Source organism: Protopterus annectens, chromosome 11.part0, assembly GCF_019279795.1.
Source record: "Protopterus annectens isolate FY-2018-M chromosome 11.part0, PAN1.0, whole genome shotgun sequence".
NCBI classification, from domain to species: Eukaryota; Metazoa; Chordata; order Ceratodontiformes; family Protopteridae; genus Protopterus; species Protopterus annectens.
Window position 1 is genome coordinate 1,071,551,963 of NC_056745.1, and position 19,417 is coordinate 1,071,571,379.

Genomic DNA, 19,417 nt, shown 5'->3' on the forward strand with positions numbered 1-19,417 from the left:
GTAGTGAGTCAACAACATTCATATTTTTAATGTATTGTGGTGTCCATTTGGGATGTCGACAAATGAGAATGTGGACACAGGCTAATATAATCATCACGTAATACCATATCAATAAAGTTCAACATATAAGTTTTACTAATGTAATAGTTAATGTTCGATGTGTTTTTTTTAGTTTTTTAAATAAAATATTCAGACTTTTTCTTTACTTACAACATTAAGTATGTCTAAAAGTCAACTGTTATGTACTTTCAGTTAAAGAAACGGTGTGATCTTTGGCATAGTAAAATATTACCACATTGCCACAATTCATAAAATTGGCTATTATTTTATCAAAATAAGTAAAATACAAAAAGGAATAAACAAAAAATGCAGCACATGACAACACAATATGAATAAGTATAGCAACAGAGGCTATTTTCTAAGTGTGTAGTACCTTCCAGACTGGGTCTTATAAAGAAATAATGGGCCTTCCAGTGGTGGAGGGGCCCATCATCTGCTGAGTTAGGGCTTGCAACAGCCCTGAGTTGTTTGCTATTTACCTGTAATACCCAACCTGTCAGCCATTATTGTTAGGAAGTTAACAAGAGGTTTGCTTTGACTGTAGTGAAGACATAATCTTGGAAGGCATTGCATAATGTAACGTGTTGTCATTAGGTTTATGTATTGCATTTGTGAGTCTGCAATTATCTCCTTAGCCTTGTGTTCCAGACATTGGTTTTCACATAGAATTGGATTAGATATTTCCTTTTAGACTAAGTAGGGGGCACCTCTAAGCAACCTTTAAGAAACAGAATATACAGATATTTTTAGAAGCTTTTCTGAACTTTTTAAGTTCCCTAAACCTTTGTTTTTTCAAGTAAGGAGTCATTCTGTCTTTTCAAGTTCATAGGTTTAATAATTCAAGTGGTTTATTCAGTGGCTACTGCATATGCTATTCTATTCAGAAGTCTTTTCAATGAGTGAGGTTTGCAGTTGTACAGTGGCATGCCTACATGATTATACATGACCTTTTGAATTTGATAGATAGCAGCATATGCATTTCTGAATTTGATTGTTACACTCCAGTCAAGTTTAAAACACTGTTCAATATTCTCTGTAGATAACAATGATGCATTGTTTTATTATGTAACTATTTATGTTGTAATTTTAAATCTATGTTGCTTTTTCAGGTCTTGTTACATTGAAGTTACATTGACACTAAAGGTAACATCATCACTACTGAGTCAGGTATGTATTTGTATTAAGTCCTTGCAGATAACTTTGACATCTTTTATTGTAGTAAGTATGCTATAGAGTTTACAGTCATGAACATATTTGGTTAGCCAACTCATTTCCCATCTTTCTGTCAGAAAATAGTAAGAGTTCCTGTTGACATTCTGAGAACTACTGTTAAGATCCTCAGAAGTTTATAAGAAAAAAACATCTCAGGAATATATACAGCTGAGGTTGCACTACCTTGAGGATCCTACCTACTCTGGCTTTTGGTGATCACTGAGTCAGGCTATATAAATGACAAGGGTTTTAAGGGCACAGTTCACCATGTCAGGGGAGCAGGATGTTCATTAAAGGCTTGGTTTACTGTGAGTTTTGCTTTTTGTTGTTTAATTGGACAATTGTACTTTATTATCTGCACTTACTGGATTCATATTAATGGGTTTAGCACTTATGATAGCCAACTGATGAGTAGTTTGAGAAGAAATAGTCATATTCTGACCAATGTGAAACTCTAAAAGTAACTACTTCCAGGATAGATAGGGAACCCCCTACAAGATGACCTGTTTTCCCTTCTTACTTAACCAGTGTTTTACTCATTGAATTACTTATCAGCTGACAATTAATGCTTTTAATTTGTTAGTAATTCCCATTTGTGGAATAGTGTCAAAAGCCTTATCAAATGTAAGCAATTTGTGCTGTCATTCTTTCATGAAGTTCTTTTGTAGTTACATCATTTAAAATAAGACAAGACTCAAAAGGCAAGATTTTCCCCGAACCTATTAAACCATAGTTATGACTCTAGTTATTTCTCAGGGATTATTCTACTGACACCTTTGACCATATAGTATTACCTGTTCATGTTTATCTTAATAATTATAAATGTATGCTGCATATAGGTAACTGAAAGATTTCATCATAAAGCTTACATAGTGGGCAACACAACCAGTTTATATTTGACCACTGTAGTTTGCAACTAAATTGATATTAAATGTTGTTTATATGCTTATTTATATTGTTATAATTTTTATATTTGTCTATACATATTAACCATCAGATGACTCACAATCGGAATTGCTTAACCTCATATAAAATAGCAAAGTTAGATGAACAAAATGCTGCTGACAGTATTACAGAGATATTGTAAACTATTTACAGAAAAATAAATTGTTTCTCAGCAGTACACAATTAATATTTATTGTGTTATTGTGAGTTACAAAATCCAGTTTAAGATGTAGAATATATTGAACATTACCACTGTAAAGATTACTTTGTGTGGAAGAGTTTGCCATTTACACTTCTTTAGTAACATGTTTCTGCAGATATGAATAGTTTGAACTCTGAGGAATAACTTGATTTTTGCCATAAAAGCTCTCAATGTAACCATTTGATATTAGAGAACAATCTTTCTGAGCTCCATTAGCTGGACTGGGTTGACATATATATGTCACTCCATATCTAATCTAATAATTGTTTTTATGTCTACAGGGACATTTTAAAGCTGAGCATCCTACAGTACTGGCCTTTTTAAATCTGTCTGAATTATATTTGCATGCTGGTCCTCTGCACCAAAGCAGAATTTGGATGTTTTGCAACAATAAAAGAAATGTAGTCCAGTTTTGATAACTCAGGACTTTCAGTGATGCCTGTCACAAATTATGATTTTTATGTGCACATTAATTATATTGAACATTTTAAGACATGGAACATGTTGGAACGATGGTTTATTATTGTTAATGTACAATAACTGGTTATAACACAGAAATCTAAGTTATAATTTTTACATTGCAAGTCTCTAGATTCTAGGCTTTATGCTTATTTTGTTGTTCAGGCTTTTAGTTGTCCGGCATTGTACCTGATCTCCAAACATCATAAAAATTAACTAAAACCAGCAGTGAGATGTACAGCTCTGAACTGGAAGCTCATTTGTGTAATAACTGTAGTTACTTATATAGATTTTGTAAACATCTATTCAAACAAACAAAAGGATTTTGTATATATAAAACAGGATTCCTTTTATATTTATATATGGGTCTGTTGTGTATGATAGAACAGCCCTAATGTTGAATCTAAAATACCAACAGAATAAGTTTGATTGTGCACAATAGTGAAAAAAAATGAAAACAAAACTAACCAAACAGGAAAGCTATTTCCTCTCCCGATATTAAAACTACCATTCCCCCATAACACTAGCCTCAAATTTATCTGAAAAGAGGCAGTGCTATGGGAAGGTTTTATTGAGCTAAGGTGTAGGTTTAGGGTTGGGGAGGGGGCAGGGTTAGGGTTAGCACCAGCACCCAAAAAAGGTAGATGAACAAAACTAAAGAGGGCAGGGAGGCTCTGCCCCCTGCACCACCTTAGCAATGGGTAGATCTGACATGACATGTTTTCCACAAATCCATTATATGTACTTATCTTAACTAATTAAATTTTGTTTACGTTGTCAACTATGACTTCATTAAGGCTTTTGACTCATTCCTTCAGAGGAGACCCATAGGTAAACTAAAGTAATATGGATTAGAAGGGAAACTGAATAAATGAGTAGTAGTGTGAGTGGGTGACAGGACAAAAAGAGTAGCACATAGGAGGTCCACCTCAGTGAAAGTGAAATATTTTTTGGTATTTCTTCAGAGGTTAATGTGGGCATTTTGCAATATTTGTATCTGACATCATAAAATGGCACAGAGAATGAAATTGGCTTATTTGTAAAAATATCAAAATAGACAAAGCTTTGGTGGACAAGAAATCATTCCCTGAGAGGAATGTGAGCAGACTGGCAGAGTGTGTTGAGAATTGGTAACTAGGATGTACTGCAAGGAAATGTAAAGTATATTATTCAAGATATAATAATCCAAAAAGGAAGTGTCATGGGGAGGTATGAGCATAAAAAAGCACAGATCAGAAAAAAATAATTAAAGAAGAGAGACCAGTAATAATAGTGTGTGAAAGAAAGAAAAAGAAAGAAAGAATATAAACTTAAACAGAAAATAAGTTAGAATGGGAAATATATATTATTAGTATAGTAACTGAATGTCAATGGATTAAAAAGTACCATAAGAGGTTTGGTTATTTTAAACTGTTGTAAGTAGATTGAACAGGGCATAATATGTGCAGTCGATATAAGGTTTATACCTGAAACAAAGTGAATCGATTGAATTACTATGGTGTGGTTTGAGGTTTTGGTCTGTGGGGCATGAAGAATGCTCTGAAATTGCTGTTCTAATACTGTTCTAACAGTAATAAAGACTCTGAATATGACAGTAATTAGGCAAGGAACAGTAGTTGTAAGGGGTGTTAGTAGTACACAAGATCCAGTAAGGATTATAGCTGTTTATGTGCATACTTAGGATGTTAGTGGTACATAAGGTCTAGTAAGGATTATAGCTGTTTATGTGTATACTTAGGATGTTAGTAGTACACTAGGTCTAGTAAGGATTATAGCTGTTTATGTGTATACTTAGGATGTTAGTAGTACACTAGGTCTAGTAAGGATTATAGCTGTTTATGTGTATACTTAGGATGCTAGTAGTCCACAAGGACCAGTAAGGATTATAGCTGTTTATGTGTATACGTAGGATGTTAGCTAAATAAATGACCCCAATAGAATTACAATTGCTATGGGCCTTAGACCAAATATTGCAATGGTTCACCTCAATCCAGTCCCCTTCCAAGACCACCTTACACTGTGTGCAACTCCCACACTTGTAGGTTCCCCATTTTTTGTTGGTAACATTAGGACCAAAATCAATGGTTGCATGTTCCAGGAGATTTTTTAAGGTTTTTCCTCTCCTAAAAACTATCCAGGGTCTGTCACCTGCTATGCTGGCCATGTCCTTGAAAAGGGAAAACATTTTCCAATACTTGAGTAAAATGTTCTCAATTTGAGATGCCTCATTACAGAACTGAATTATGAAGGCCCCCCTGCAAATCCAAACTACCATTTTTCTTTTTCCTTCTAAATGCATCCCCACCAGGAGCCATAGGGGAACAAATAAGGGAAAGGATATCCCCACTGACCCTCCTTGATTTGATTTCATCGAACATTTGTTGCACCAATCCAACCGGGTAACCCCTACATGAAAACATAGTACCGAGTTTTTCACACTCCTGGAAGAATTGTTCCCAACTGTACACCATCCAGGCTAGATGAATGTATTGACCCTTGACTATCCCAAACTTTTGGTGGGAGGGAGGGATGGTTACTCTCGAAATGTAATATACTATTACTATATGTGGGTTTTTGGTAGATAGTACTAACCCAATTCTTATTAACTAGGTCTTTGGAAATGGTAACGTCCAGATAATTGATAGAGAAAGAATTATATTGATGTGTAAACCTCAAGAAAGAAGTGGAAGAGTTCAAAAAATCCATGACCCCCCCCCCCAATTTCACCAACAGTTCTGTCTCACATTATAAAAATATCATCGAAAAAACGGAGGTATAAGCTCCATGGTTTAACCCCAAATTGTGGGAAAAGAACATGCCTCTCCCATTGTAACAGGATAATGTTGGCAAAGATGGGGGCACACGCAGCCCCCATTGCTACCCCTTTTCTTTGTCTAAAATACTGACCTTCAAGGTATACAAAATTATATTTCAATAGCAATTCCATACACAGTACTAACATGTTAACCGTATTGTTGTCAAAAGCAGTACTTTCACATAGAAAATCATGGAACCACTCTAGTCCCAGCTCATGCAGAATGACATTAAACAATTCCACCATGTCTATGGTAATGAAAGCACACTGTTCAGAGAATTCCACATTTTTCATTTTCAATAAAAAATCCCAGGAATCTTTGATTATATGGCTAAATGAATCCAAACTATTCTTTAAAATGATATCTACATATTTCCCAAGAGGGTGGGTCTTAGACTTCCTAACACTAACAATTGGCCTCATAGGTGGATTAACAGTACATTTATGTATTTTGGGAATACCAAAAATACAAGGTACAACTGGGTGGTTAACATGCAAATACCCATACACATCCTGGGAAATTTCTTCTTCAACTAGCATGTCCTGCAGGTAAAAAATCAATATGTTGATAGGCCAATCTGATCAAACTCAAATAGGTTTCTTCATATAGATCACTGTTATTAACATGGCACAACATTTTATTGACATAATCATCCTTGCTCGTGATGACCACCCCACCCCCCTTATCGGGTTTCATAACTCTGAGATGTCTATTGTTTAAAAGTTCTCTCAGCAAATAAGATTCCTGGGCATTTAAATTGTCATATACATGAGAGCCTTTAACCTTCAAATTCCTAAATTCAAATTCCACAAACTTTTCAAAAACAATTAATGGTAAAGGTAAAAGGGGGTTAAATAAACTACTTCTTTTTAAAACCTCCCCTAATCCATTCCACTCCCCTCTAAACAAGATCTTGAAATTAACCTTTCTAAGGAACAGTTTTAAATTATTTAACAATTTATCAATTTTAAAATTCACTGAGGGATCAAAAAGGTCTCCCCTACTTAATAAATTTGCATGTTCAATACTGCATTTAAAGTTACTATCATTCTATAAAACAAAGTCACCTGCTTGATTATGAATTACTTCTAAAACATAATTTTCAACTTCATCCGTGACAATATATCCATCCATGCAGTCAATTCCCACATCCGTTACCATTTCTGATTGAAGGTATGCTTCTACTGCCGATAATTCTCCTGATGGTATCCCCAGGAGTGGCAATAACCACTGTTGGCCATGTTCTTCTAGTTCTGGATCCATTTGGATCTCCGGGGCTCATTCACCTGATTTCCACCTAAAGGGACTTCAGTTTGAGCATGGGCCTGGTTATCTGACCTGGTAGATCCCTCCCATTGAGGGACATCATCGATTTCTTCATTTCGGTTGGTTGCTGGTGGTTTAGGGTACGCCTTCCCTTCCACGTATGCTACGTGGTCCCTTTAAATTTTTTTCTCCTTATTATTCCTAATTTTGTTTAAATCATAGTCCACCCTTTTAAAAATAGCCGCATAATCTTTTTTGTGGTCGGGGAGCAATAAGCCATTATTAATAACATTATCCAGTCTTTCCGACTCATTAATCAGAACAATTTCTTTCTAATTATTTTTGACCAGGCACTCCAACAGTTCACATCCGTGCTGGTCAAATAGTTGAATTAGTTCCACGTGAAATGGAGAGCCCACTCTTACCCCGTTGGGGAACTTCCAAGACCGAAGACTCTTAGGAATCCTTCTAACTTTGATGCATTCACACAAGTAAGTGTTCTCAAGCTGTAGTTTTTTTGCACTTAAAAATGGATTTTTCAAAGGAAACCATAGCGTTCCTAAGGGTCTGTGGCTCTGAGTTGTTAACAAGTTCCTTAAAGGAAACAGTCTCCTTAAGCCACTGTTTGAAATTAATGGAAGACACATTTATTACATTATCCAACTCACCACCAAGAGGACCCACAGAAGGGTTAATTCTTTTCTCAGCAGTAAGCAAACAAGAAGGAGTTTGCAAGAATTCATAGTCTTTACCAGGTATACAATCACACTTTTTTTTGAATATTGTTAATCTTCGCGGTTAACTCTTGTACCAATTGGGTTAAAAGTCACACACTCTGGTTTAATTTCTCCACATTGTTCAGTTTTAATCCTGGCCCAGACATGCCACTGTACAACACAAAACTGTAGAACCACAGAAATGAGGCAAGCAAAACACAAGGTAATCCAAACCAAGGCAGCTGTTCAGTCCAGGAATAACAACCAAAACCACACTGGAGTGAAAGGTTAACATTTATTAGCCATGAAACAAAGATATTATATTAGAAGGACACTTTTACTTTTATTTGAATAAATCAACAAGGTAAATGGCTGTAACATGTAAAAATGGGTGAAGAGATAATGAAGTGTGTCAGTATGCGACAGACTGAGGGATTTCATTTACCATAAAGAGAGATAAAGACAGAAAAAAAATAGTTTCTGGGTACTGACAAATTAGAAATATATAAAACAAAAGATATGTTTGTGTTTAAGGATCATTGTTGCATTTGGTGAGGAAAGGCATTGAGAACAATAAGGATACAATTAAAATTAGAAATGATTAAACAGATTAACAGAAAGATATTTCTTCTCTCTAGTGTTTGTGTTTTACAGCTATTTTAATGCAATAAATTGCATTTTGGATCTACTGGCTGAGTCGTTTTTGAACTTGTTTCTTTATTTGTGGCTGTAGATTAACAAAAGAATGTTCATCCAATAAAGAAATACCTGAATAGTTGTAAAAGTTACAACATGATCAAAAAACATTCGGATATTTTAAAAAATTGGAAAAATTGTGGGTGGCCTTAAAGAGAAGTATAAGAAAGGTTATGCATATGGAAAATATGTTAAAGCTATTGCTGAAACAATGTAGATATTTAAAATAATTTTGAAAGGTTGTTAAAAGACAAGGGACAATAATGTTATAAAGACAGAAGTCAAAATGTATGGAAAAAATAAAGGCATTTTGTAAAATTAAGAAAGAAAGAGATATGTCCATTTTTTTCAGAAAAATTCCATGTCAGAAGAATAGCACATGAGGAAAAATCAACAAAGAAATTGCTTAACGATTCAAGAGTTGATGATAATTATAATTCACGAGTGCATTTAAATTATGTAGCGGAGAGGAATTAATATAATTAAGCACTGGCCAGTAAAGAAATTTTAGAAGTAAAAGCAAGGAATGTAATAAGAGAAATCATAGCAGAAAAATTAAAAGGTCCCTGGGATTCAACAAGCTCTGGACGACCTGCAGGAATAGTCCAAGAGCTGCTGCAAGCAATATGGCTGGCGAGTGATCCAGGAACGAGCTCTCGGGACGTGCACGAGTGCTCCTACACTATTCCTGCACGGACACAGCTCCTGTATGCTAATTACCTCATTTGCTGGTGAAAAACATGCAAATGAGGTGAATTAGTGATCCAGGAAGCAGGCAGGCATCTGTGCAGGAATAGTGTAACCTGTAGAAATGAATTTGGCTATTAACCGAATACATTTCAGCAAATTACAAAACGGAGGCATGACAGCTCAAAAGAAAGCATGTATTTAATGTAGTAGGCATGCCAATGGCCAAATATATGGCCATTAGCATGAGAAATAGTTGCAAAATTATAAAAAAATAACTTTAATTTTTTTGGCCGATTTCAGCAGTTTAAGCGTAGTGCAGTGGTGCACAAATGGGATCGGCCCGAAAATAATGAAAGTAGCTGGAAATAAGCTTTTAAACCAAAATCAGCATTCTGCCATAATAGTCAATGGCATGCATAAGACAACAATACCATGGGATAGTGGTTGCTAAGGGGGAAGGCTGAGTGTCAGTTTTGTAACCATGCATTAGCAGTCAGTTTTATGCAAACGAGGGGAGTGACACTGACTCACAGATTTCCCCTCAGTGTTAGCTTGCATCCAACCATGTAGGTGCAGCAACACCATGATATAAACATAAGATTAAGGTGACCACATAAGGGGGAGTGTCATGCATGCTGTAAGCTTATTGGATCTCTGTGGCCCGTGTTTGCCCTTAGCTAAACACAGATAAGGAAGTGGTGTGTCTCTAAGGCTGCCTAGCAGTGTTTACATTGCATAAATGGGTGTGCATGCTGCGTACTGGGTTTTAAACAAAAAAAAAAACCCACAGGAAATAGCAGCTCTGTTCACATCTGAGCACTGGGTATGAGCACTGCGCCTCAGGGCTTAAACGTGAAGGCAATGGGAAGGGAAAACAACAGTAGAAAGGCAATAAAGTAGAACTAGCATACCTGGCAAGTGAAATGTATCAGAATCAGCCAATTACACAGGCAGCAGCCCAGCACACTACTATAAACTATGCAAACACCTTTCACTCTGGTTTTTCCCACAAACTCTATACCACCAGTGTACACAAACGGGGACATTTTACCTGACAAAACTAACAAAATGATAGGGGCTGCTTTTGCTCTCATAAATCAATATGTGGAAGAGGCTGAGGGTGGTGAGGATGAGAATGCTGACAACCAACCCACAGTGAGGATAAGGAGAAGAGTATACAGGCCCAGGGTAACCTACCAAGGGCTACATGAGCTGGAGATAGTGGAGCACTATAGGGTGGACAGGGAGGTCCTACAGCAAACTGTTGAGCTGTGCCTACCATGCCTCACACACAGAACCAACAGAGGGGAACCCATCCCAGTGGATACCAAGGTATGTGTAGGCTTAAGAATACTAGCCACAGGTACCTTCCAAAGGTCAACTGGGGATATCATGGGGATCTTACAGGCATCAGCATCCGGGGTACTCCACCAGTTCCTGGATGCCATGTCAGCACATGCCAGTGAGCACATATATTTCCTCAACACACATGAGGCATTGACCAGCAATATGCATCTCTTCCATCAAACAGCAGAATACCCTGAGGTAGTGGGTGCTGTAGACTGCACGCACATACATATCAAAGCACCACCTGGTGAGCGGGGTAGGGTCTACCTAAACTGCAAGGGCTTCCCCTCCATCAACTGCCTGGTCATGTGCGATGCCCAGGGCATTATCATGAATGTGTGTGCTGGCAGCTCTGGAAGCTATTACGACTCTCACATCTGGCATATGACACAGCTGTACCAGAGATTTGCCAATGGGAGCATCCCATATGGCCACCAAGTGGGGGATGCTGGTTACGCACTTGAGCCATGGCTGATGACACCCATCAGAAATGTACACACACCCGAACAAGAACTCCATAATGAGGCACATGCACAAACCAGAATCATAATAGAGCATGTGTTTGGAATACTCAAGTCACAGTTCCGGTGCCTGGACATATCCGGTGGAGCCTTGCAGTATTCTCCAGCTACATGTACACAAAGTTTTATAGTATGTCCCATGCTACACAATATGATCCTGCGGAAACAGCTGCAGCAGGAATAGTACGGGCCAGGGCCACACAGCCCCCCCAACATTGCCAAGGCCAGCACAAGCACAGCGTGACTTGGAGGAGGAACAACCTGAGCCTGCCCATGTAGGCAGAAAGAGGTGTGCCCAGTATGCCCAGGCTTTGATAAAGACGCAACACATAGCACATATACTGACATGGTAGGAACCCAGGGAATGACACCTGTCTCTGACTCACATGTGCAGTAAAAGGGATGGAAAACATGACACTACCTGTGCTTTACCATGTATAGGGAGTGTACTGTGTGCATCCGACATAGTCAGCCCTCCAGCACCATCCTCAATACTGGCACAGCCACAAGGTAAGTCACTCTTCCTATAAACTGCTGAATGGAGTAGTATGTTCTGCTAGTTGTATCTATGGTATGGATGTGAGCATGCAAGGGAATCGGGTAGCTGAATGGGATGGCAGGAGATATTGGACACCTATATGGGCAGCATGAAATCCATAACAAATACTGGTGTCAAAGTAGGCAGTACTAGACAGGGTAACAAATCCCACTGCAGTACATGTGGTAGCCAAATGTGTGTCCATAGGACACACATGCATGTCAGTGAGGCTCACATACGCAACAACAGGTTCAGCCAGCAGGACCCTAAAGAAAGGCTGTGCTAAGGCCTCCAATTGATGGGAATGGAGAACAGCCCCCCTCCAGACCTACACAGACAGACTAAAACAAGTCAGGCAGTTGTATGTTAGTTCTGAAAGGTAAGAAGTCTGAAACTGAAATGCAGGTCAATAAAACATAAGATCTGTACTCTACTGATATTCCTCTAGTCTGCAAGATAGTTCAGAATACAAAATGAAATGGAAGCCAACAGAGTACCTGAAATACCAGTACAGTCATAGCAAATGTTTACAGTTGTCAGGTGTGCTCTCCCACAATCCTATGTAGAAATGCAGTAACATGTACTTGTGGGTTTAATAGCAGTGGATCACAGATTGCCTGAGCTGGCCCAATTTATAGGATAGATTGTTGCATGTGTACAATATGCAAGGGTCTGTGTGTTAGGTTGTTGTGTGTTGTATATTGTGTGAAAGTGGTCAGCATGTAGGCATGGAGGGTTGTGTCTCGGTGGCCTATGGCCAGTGCTGTCAATGACACGGCCATGTTCTGACAACTGCATTGCCAACCACAACACATCTCAGCAAAACCCAATTCAGCAGTCATCCATACTCACTGTTCAGATGTTAATATCTGTCACCATCTGAAAGATGGACATGCCATGAATGTGGGGCCAAATATACACACAAGCACAGGTGGAAGTACCATAGACAGAGCACATAAAATGTAACTGTTAACTGCATACACCTTTGGAATTGTACATACAGGTTAGCAGCACATTAGTTGTCTGTGAAGTATGGAATACTGATGTAATCTGGCCAATCACTGGCAGACCACAAAAGGCACAGTTATGAAGTAAGGAGACACTGCCTATGTCCCCGCACAAGGCGGCTTAAGGGGAATTTCCCAGGTACATCTGTGAGTCAGCTACAAGAAGCTTCCATGTAACACATGCACTCAGCTCACCCCACCATCAGCTATAGGTTTATCACAAGTCATATCTCTGCCATTGGAAATGAGTACAGTATGACCCCCACTTCTGTATGGGAATACCCACAGAATGCAGCATGCTGAAGAGGTGTCCCATGCAGGTGTGTCCCTAGCTGTAAGCAGCACCCCGCAAGCATCCAGAACAATGGATTAATATGGACAGGAACTATTGCAATTAACACCTCGCACACTTACCCTGTCACCCCAGTGGAATCCACTGGCTCACAGCCTGCCACTGTAGGAGTGACAGAATGCACTGGCCTGCTACAGATGGCCTGCATCACTACCAAATGCCCTACAGTCCTCTGTCAAAGGCCTGTGCCTCACCTGTACTGCCATAGTATGTTATCTCATGGGCTACCAACTAACAACATAACACAGTCAACAGAACACAAATGCAAGACCATGTCGACAAATCCCAGTAGCATGTCCACCATGTCCTACTGCATGAACTGTGGACCAACCCCTAAATACCACTGGAATGAAGGGACAACTATAGGGATACTTCTCAGATATCACTTGCATAATGTTAGGAAGGGGACAGACTAACAGAGTGGGAGGGGGTTTAGAAGCATAGACACCATGGAGTGTGTGAAGTCTAAAACTCTGATGTGTGCCCATACTACCCCTGCCTGCAAACCCAGTAATGGGTGGCTACAAACCTGCTTGTAAACCACAATGTGAAGGGGAACTGACCAGATATATGAGCCCTGCCTCTGGATAACCTGGGTGAATCTGTACAGCTGAGAGGTATGGCCTCAGCAGGATATGGCCGTTCTGTTATGTCGATAGTTGTTCAAGCAGGGGATCCTCAGCTAACACAGTACTAAGGTGCTGGATCATTTACACAGACCTATCAGCAAGTGTCTGCAGCTATCCCTCCAGAATGGCATGAATGTGCAAGAGTATGTAGGCTGCAGACCACAATACTGGACACAGCTTCATTCATCTTGTATTTCCCAGGAAATAACTGTGAGCAAATAAGTATATCTGTCAGTAGTTGATGCTATAATACATCACAGTGTAAAACAGTACATATGTCTGAATATCTCTGCTAACACCAACCATGTAACACAAGCAGCACAGACATAGTACAGTAGTACAGTATCTCACTATCTTTTGCCCATTGTGACTCCATATCGTCAACCTGTTTACAGATATCCTGGCGAAACAGGTTGCTAGCCGTAGGTGTAGAACACCAAGTCCTGGACTGGAGTACAATCTACCTGGAATGGATTTACACACTCAATACAAAAGATCATACTGGGCATGCTCCTACACTTAGAGAAATGAAGCCCATGTCTGACAACAGTGGACTATACTTATCTGTCAGTCGCAGATGTCTGTGCACACACTCCACATTGCACACCATTCATGCTTTGCACACACATTGGATAGGAATACTCACACATATCTAAGGCCAACACACTATAATAGGTCAAACATACACACACACAGATGTGGGGAAGAGAGAGACAGACATTGACAAAGATATTTCCATTATGAGGCCTGTCCCACCCACCACACATGCAATTGGCCAATATCACATAATGTGTCAGTGTCAATCACTGTAGACATTTGTTTTTGGTAATCCTCATCCCTATAATGTCTGTGGTGCTTGTGATAATTGTGTAACATGATAGTAGAAAATCAGTATTCTTCCAGCATTTGTATATCCAGTCCTGTCAAATGTAAAGTTGTGTGTGACCGGGTTTTGTATGTGTGTGTTTCCAGAGGAATGGTTTATGGCCCATTCACACACACTGCACTTCCCATTGCACATGTTAGTACTCATGCTGATGTCAGTCAACTTGAAATAAACCTCCGGCCAAGTCTCATCCCCATAAGCTCTGTGGCACTTGTAATAACTGCATAATGCTATAATGTAACATACTAGTTAGGTAGGATTTGTACTCCAAGACATGGTAGCTGTGAAACTGTGTGTGTGCGTGTGTGTGTGTGTGTGTGTGTGTGTGTGTGTGTGTGTGTGTGTGTGTGTGTCTGTGGAGATTAATGATTTTGAGGCCATTCAAAGTCACTACACCTCCCATTGCCCTACTTTAGCAAGCCTGCTGATGTCAGTCACCTTGAAATATCCCTTTGGACAAAGGCCAGCCCTATAAGCTCTGTGGCAAGTGCGATAGCTGCGTAATGCTATAGTGTAACATACTAGTTAAGTAGGAGTTCTAATCCTAGATATGGCAACTGTGAAACTGTGTGTGTGTATGGCGATTAATGATTTTGTGGCCATTCACAGTCACTTCACCTCCCATTGCCCTACTTTAGCAAGCCTGCTGATTTCTCCAGCTATACTTTGTGGCATATCGTCTACTCAGAGGCGAACTCTGCTTAACATACAAGGCCATGTCAAACCCTGAGCTGTTGGACATGCTCCACTTAAAGAAATCCCAATCCCTCAGAGCCACATGCTCCAGGGATCTAAACCTTGTCATCACAATGAACAAAACATGCTGGAGGCATAGGTTCCTGACCCAGAGACTCCCCATACTCTGGAATAGACTGCCCATACATGTCAAGCAGAGCACCTCCTTGGCTCTCTTCAAAAGGAACCTTGACGATTGGATAGGAGATAGGAAATTCACCCTGGGGATCATGTCAGTCACCCTGCTAGACAGGGCCCCAGGGAAGTAAATATTGTGGGAAGAAATCTCCAAGGAAGTGTTTGGCTAGGCTTGAATAGGCCCTAGGGCCAATAGCCTAGTACCAACCAATGAACCTATGAACCTATGATATACCCCTTTAGACAAGGGCCACTCTATAAGCTCTGTGGCACATGCAATAACTGCATAATGCTATAGACTAACATATTAGGTAGGAGTTCTAATCCCCAACATAGCAACTGTGAAACTGTGTGTGTGTGAAAGAGTGCTTGTGTCCTTGATATTATGGACGTTCACACTTACTACTCTCCCCTTAACCCTCGTTTAGCACTGCTGCTGATGTTAGTCACCTTCAAAGATACCTGTGGAGAGCAATCCAACATATGAGCTCCATGGCACGTGCCATAAATGCGGAATGATGTAGCAGCAGTAACTACACAGGTATGGGTTTAAATCTCATCTGTGGCAATTGTTTATGTGTGTAACTCAAAGATTTTGGCCCCATTTACACCCAGTACACATCTCAGAGCTTGACTTTAGCAGTCCTGCAGATATCATCCACCTTAGAAGTACCTGTTGCCAACCCTAAACCATGTCAGGTCAGTGGTGCATGTGGTAAATGCGTAACATAATGGTCCGTAAAGATTGTTAGATAGAGGTTTGAACCTCACCCCTGGTAAATGTAAATGTGTGTTTAGGGTAAAATTATTTTTGGGATCTCTCACCCACTCATCACCCAATGACAATATTTACAAGGACTGGTGATGTTCCTCACCTTAGAAGTACCTTGGGATAACATCCATTGTATAAACTCCAGGGTGCGTGCAATAAATGCGTTACACTATAGTAGCAATACATAGCTAGGTAGGGGTTTGAATCTCAGTACTGGCAAATGTGTGTGTGTGTGTGTGTGTGTGTGTGTGTGTGTGTGTGTGTGTGTGTGTGTGTGTGTGTGTGTGTGTGTGTGTATCTGTCATCAGTATCCTGTGTGGAGGTTGCTGTGCTTGTGTAATAACAGGATGCATTGTGGGGTGGGTTTTTCACAATTATTATGTTGAGGACCTAGTATATGTCACAATATCCACCTTACAAGGACAACATATGTCAAACACCGGAGAGGCTGGTGTAGACAATCCTTAGCCCTACATGTGACATTATGGATTGGTGAACAATATAGGCAACCCTTCTATTACTCAAAGAACACTCGTCACCTATGTCTCATACACAAACACACTTGGCTAGGCAACAACCACTATATTGGTAGTTTCCTGTATATTGCCTCACAGATAGTAACCACAGTGTGATTGCAAGTGGACTACACGCCTCTTGACCACAACAGTGCCACTGACTTCAGAACGTACTGTGATGTGTTGCATCTCCTGTGTGTTATCCAGCAAGTAAAAGGACATGGCACCCTGTTCCATCCCTGCAGTAGTCAAATAAATGCTTGCAGTGGCCCTTTTGCTATTTTCCCCACTGGACACTTGCAACAACTGTAGAGTCTGGAAATGTAACCAACAAAGGGAATACCATGCCTTACACATATGCCCTGTATGGACAGACGCCACTAACTCCACTGAATACCTGCATCATGCTGTCAATGTAGGTGCAAGCACGACTTCAGTTCCCTAGACAAGGTTCACAAAATGAGGTCAGGAATGCTACATCAGAAGATAACAATCTGTCCACACAACATGCCCCAGAAACCTCAGGTACACTTACACACATTAAAGAACATGCATGTGGGACATGTACACAACCCAGACACTGTCCATGTTATGGAATATAGATCACATACATGGGAAGCAGTGCACATCACTGGCCACCCACAATAGTAACCCAGATTAGTGCATGGTGAATACAACACCCACTGTGGGGGCCACTCCAGGGTCTACACACCTGAGCCACACTGGAGACTATTGTCATGTAGCCTGATGCCAAGGTATTCCCTTTGCCTAGCCATGTACAGCCTTCAGACCCATTCACCTACTACACACCTGTAAAGCAATGAACCTATGCATCTCAGTACTGGCAAGTGTGTGTGTGTGTGTGTGTGTGTGTGTGTGTGTGTGTGTGTGTGTGTGTGTGTTTGGAGATTAATGATTTTGAAGCCATTCACACTCACTACACCTCCCATTGCCCTAATTTAGCATGCCTGCTGATGTCATTCACCTTCAAATAACCTTTTGGCCATGTTTCAGCCATATAAGCTCTGTGGCACTTGTGATAACTGCGTAATATTGTAGTGTATCAAACTAATTAGGTAGGAGTTTTAATCTTTATCCTGCCAACTGTGATAATGTGTGTATTTCCCAGAGAGAGAGAGTGTGTGTGTGTGTGTGTGTGTGTGTGTGTGTGTGTGTGTGTGTGTGTGTGTGTGTGTGTGTGTGTGTGTGTGTGTCTTCATCGACACCTGCTTTTGTGGACATTCACACTTACTACACTTCCCTTACCCCTCCTTTAGCACTGTTGCTGATGTCCCTCACCTTCAAAGATACCTTTGGACAGGACTCCAACATCTAAGCTCCGTGGCACGTGCAATAACTGCGTAACACTGTAATAGCAATACATAGTCAGGTAGAGGGTTGAAACTCAGTACTAGTAAGTGTGTGTGTGTGTGTGTGTGTGTGTGTGTGTGTGTGTGTGTGTGTCATCAGTATCCTGTGAGGGTGTTGGGGTGATTGCGTAATGACAGGATCCATTGCAATGTGGGTTTTGCTGCATCATTATTCAGGACTTGTAGGTGCCATTGCCCACATTACAAGCCCAACAGTTTTCAAACACTGTAGAGGTTGTTGTAGACAATCCTCAGCCATAAATGTGTAAAGCCATGTACAATTACTATGTGACGGTATGGATTAGTAAACAATAGAGGCAACCGTTATAATACCCAGATACCACACTCCACCCACAGATCATGCACAAACACGCTTGGCTCTTACTCTCTTACTCCCTTCCTTTCTTAGTTTGTCTCTCTCTCTCACTTTCTCTACCTCTCTGGTGGGTGTGGGAAAGTACATCTGTTTTGCATAGGCAGCAGCTTGAGTTTTGTAAGGAATGCTCATGATCAGCTGATGGCTTGTGCATGAATTGCAGTCCCCCACTTGCTAATTGCGTGTGGAACAGCTGTGGTATCATTCCTATAGCCAATTGCATATAAACACTCCTATAACTAAGCACTTCATGTGTTTGCTGCCCCTTTTTCTTCAGTGTGAGCAAGACGTCATGTGGGTGTTTGATAAACAGCATCACAGAGGGTAGTTGGAAATACCTCTTACAACCTGCAGTGTGGAGACAGGCCAACAAACAGGAGGGGGATATTTCAGACATGGGGACAGAATGTAAGTATTGCTGTTCTACATTTGAAGTAATGTTGGTGTAACAGGGTTTGTGTGGATATGTTTGTTCTATGTGATTTAAAGTCTGGCATGACAGTGTTATGTGGTTGAGGAAACTCTCAGCTGTAGGGCTATCTGCAGACTGACCAGAGTTTGGAGTCTTACATGTGGTGTGTTACTCACACGTTTCCTATCTTTAGAAATGCAGTAGCATATTCTGATAATTGCAGTCTGTAAATGGTGACATCCATGTGAGTTATTGACTTCATATCCCTCAGAAGAGATATGTCACAATGAACCCTGTTGCACCAGGAAATTTCTCAGTTTATCACAGCAGTATGTCAGTATTGGCCCTGTGTTTGTGCCTCCATCCCCAAGTCTGTCACCCTTTGTCGATATGTCATACAGTAAGAGGCGCATATGTATAGTACATCATTATTTACTGACATCATACCTGATAAGCCAGTGAGATATCAGACTGCTAGACATGTTATGTATAGTAGGCCTTATATTTGAGGACAAAACCTGGACATTTTGTTGTAGTCTGTACAGTAGTGAGGTATGTGTACTTATGGTGATTGACAGAGTGTGTATTGTGAATATGTTACTTGGTCTGTGTACAGACTGTGGTAGATGTAATTTTTCTTGGTCTTGTTCTGTCTGATGTTGCATGCTGCTCCAGTTTATGGTAGCCTATCAGCATACATGTTTGTAGGGCCAGACTGACACATGTCCCATACCACAGTCAGGCATCCAACTACACT

At 40.2% G+C, this 19,417-nt stretch overlaps 1 protein-coding gene across 11 annotated transcripts in view; it reads left to right on the plus strand.

The window, feature by feature from the left end:
* MGAT4C (MGAT4 family member C) overlaps nt 1-19,417 on the plus strand; it is a 3,121,932-nt gene that overhangs the window by 1,252,607 nt on the left and 1,849,908 nt on the right. For all 11 annotated transcript variants that reach the window (XM_044088415.1, XM_044088414.1, XM_044088413.1 and 8 more), the window contains one exon: nt 1,170-1,227. The gene's annotated coding sequence lies outside the window, so the exon portion shown is untranslated. The remainder of the gene's footprint in view (nt 1-1,169; nt 1,228-19,417) is intronic.